The sequence below is a fragment of the Tupaia chinensis genome, unplaced genomic scaffold (genome assembly GCF_000334495.1).
Source record: "Tupaia chinensis unplaced genomic scaffold, TupChi_1.0 Scaffold000046_3, whole genome shotgun sequence".
Lineage (NCBI taxonomy): Eukaryota > Metazoa > Chordata > Mammalia > Scandentia > Tupaiidae > Tupaia > Tupaia belangeri.
Window position 1 is genome coordinate 3,271,643 of NW_006159504.1, and position 2,962 is coordinate 3,274,604.

Below are 2,962 nucleotides of genomic sequence, written 5' to 3' on the forward strand. Positions count from 1 at the left end.
CCGCAGACCAGGGGACCCTGCCGCCCCCCGCGCCCCCCCGCCTGCTGGCTCGCCTGCCAGCCCCTGGGCTCCCTTCCAGGTGCGCGCTCGCTCCCAGAGCCTCAGCACTGGGCGGCCGCCATGGCGTCCAACGTGGACCGAGAGACGATCCTGGCAGATTTTCAGGCATGTACTTTCATTGAAAACATTGATGAAGCTATTACATTGCTTGAACAAAATAATTGGGACTTAGTGGCAGCTATCAATGGTGTAATACCCCAGGAAAATGGCATTCTACAAAGTGAATATGGAGGTGAGACCATACCAGGACATGCGTTTGATTCAGTAAGTCATTGAACTCCAGCTCTTACTCCCTCCTCTTCAGCGTTTCAATCTGTAATGCCATCCAGGCAGATTGTAGAAAGGCAATCTCGGATGCTGGACTTCAGGGTTGAATACAGAGACAAAAATGATGTGGTATCTGAAGACAACTGCATTGTTGGAGAGATTAAACAGAATCTAGAAAATGAACTTCAGATACCTGTATCTAAAATGCTGTTAAAAAGCTGGAAGACTGGAGACTTAGAAGACAGTACGGTCTTAAAATCACTACATTTGCCAAAAAACAGCCGTCTTTATGTCCTTCCACCAGACGTGCCACCACCTTCATCATCTAGTCATGCTGGTGCCCTGCAGGAGTCATCAAATCAAAACTTCATGCTGATCATCACCCACCAAGATGTCCAGCGGGAGTACAGCCTGAACTTGTCAGGAAGCAGTACTATTCAAGAGGTAAAGAGAAATGTGTGTGACCTTACAAGTATCCCTGTTCTCCATCAGTTATGGGAAGGCTGGCCTACTTCTGCCACAGATGACTCAATGTGTCTTGCTGAATGAGAGCTCTCTCTTTTTTTTTGGAGAGGTTTTTGCTCTAGGTCACTGTGCGCTCGCCAGAAAGAGAGAGACATAGAGACAGAAAGCGAGAAATCACCCGCCAGGGGGGATGGCCACGCTGCAATCCCTTCTCCTCCATTCTCCTCTCAGGATCTTGGGCACACACGCACACGCACCCCACGTGAGTTTTAAGCCACCAGGACCAGGACTCGAGCCGAGGTCAACTGCGTGGGAGTCCAGCGACATAGCCATTACGCTAACTGCTGGTCCCCTGAATGAGAGTTCTCTTTATCCCTGCCGACTTACAGTAGGAAGATCTTCACCTGCCCAGACCCAAGAGCAGTCTGAAGAGCAAAGCACCGATTCTCATATGGTTAATGAAAACCATGGAGATTACTTTAAAGATGCTACAGAATTTGGGCTCCTCACCAACCCACCACACGCTCGTCTCAATTCAGTGTCACTCTTTTGCTTCTTGCAAGATTGCTGGAAACAAAGGTAATAACAAACATAGCTACTGAAAATTTCAAATATATATATATATTTGAGAATCCAGAAATAAATCCAAGTGATTTTTGACAAATATCATAAGACAATCCAGTGGAGAAAAAGTTTCATCAATAAAAGGCAGTGGGGAAACTGGATATCCACTTGCAGAAGAATAAAACTGAATACATTTTATCATTTACAAAAATTAAAATATGACAGATTAAACTCATAAACATAAAGCCTAACAGTATAACACTATTTAGAAAAATGCAGTGGAAAAAAATTTAGATAATGGAATAGCGAAAACAAAAATTATTAAATAAGACCCCTAAAGAATGGGTAAGAATACACTTACACACAGAGAAGACCCCCTTCATGGCTATACTGAGAACTAGTGATTTCAGGGGAATAGGAGAAATGAAGATTTTCCACTGATAATTCAGCCTCCAGCCCACAAACTCACATGGTAGGAAGACTTTCAAGCCTCTTGTTTCTGTGTCTGTTCTCTCTCTACCTCTGTCTCTGTCTCTGTCTTCTCATTTTTTTGTAATTTTTCCTTTTTAAATTTTTTTAAGGTAAAGCAGTTTCTTGGCATTCAGCCCCTCCTTTCCTTTTATCTTGTTAATATTAATCCTGTCTCCCCATCCTAATGCAGGAGAGGCAAGGGAGCAGGCCTTAGAAAATCCCTTCATGGTTACTGAGAACTAGTGATTTTGGGCAGTGCACAAGTGCACCTTGTGGTTTTCTAATTTTTGCTTTTTTTAAAAAATAATAATTTTATTTCATTTTTTTAGTTTTTTTTCCTTCTCTTTTTCTCTGTTTCTTGGTTGTTTATGTCGCTGTTGTTTCTCTTTCTCTGTTTCCTCTTCTGCATGCTCCTAGATGCTCAGATTGAACTTGAAGTTTGGGAAGAAACACACTTTGCTTCAGATGACTAGAAATCACCACAGGACCACAAGAAATATAGGAAAGCAGGAAAATACCTCTCCTCCAAGGGAAAAGAATAACTCCTCTTCATCCACAGGCAGTTCAATGGAAATCATGGAAATGTCTGATAAAGAATTTAGAACATTCATAATGGCAAAGCTAACAGAGATAGAAGAGAAGAGAGACAATGAACTGTAGAAGAGAAAGGAAAAAGGAACTGACGAGTTCCGGGAGCTGAGGAAATTCTTGCAAGATCTAAAAGAGGAATTACACACTTTGCAAAAGAATCAAATAGAACTATTAGAGATGAAGACTATTATATAGGAAGTCAAAATCTCTCTCTTGAAAGTATTAAAAGCAGACTAGATCATAAAGAAAATAGAATCACAGATGTAGAAGAGAAAATTGCTGGCCTAGAAAAATCCACCACAAAGACTGAGAAAATTCCCCAAAATTTTGAGAATAATATACGAAAAATACTAGATAACATCAAATGTCCCAACATCCAGATAATTGGTATCCCAAAAGGCAAAGAGACTCATAAGGGCATTGATAATCTATTCCATGAAATCCTGTGAGAAAGCTTTCCAAACCTAGAGAGGCACTCAAAGATCCAGTCCCAAGAAATACAAAGGACCCCAAATAGAATCAACCCAAGAAGATCTTCTCCGAG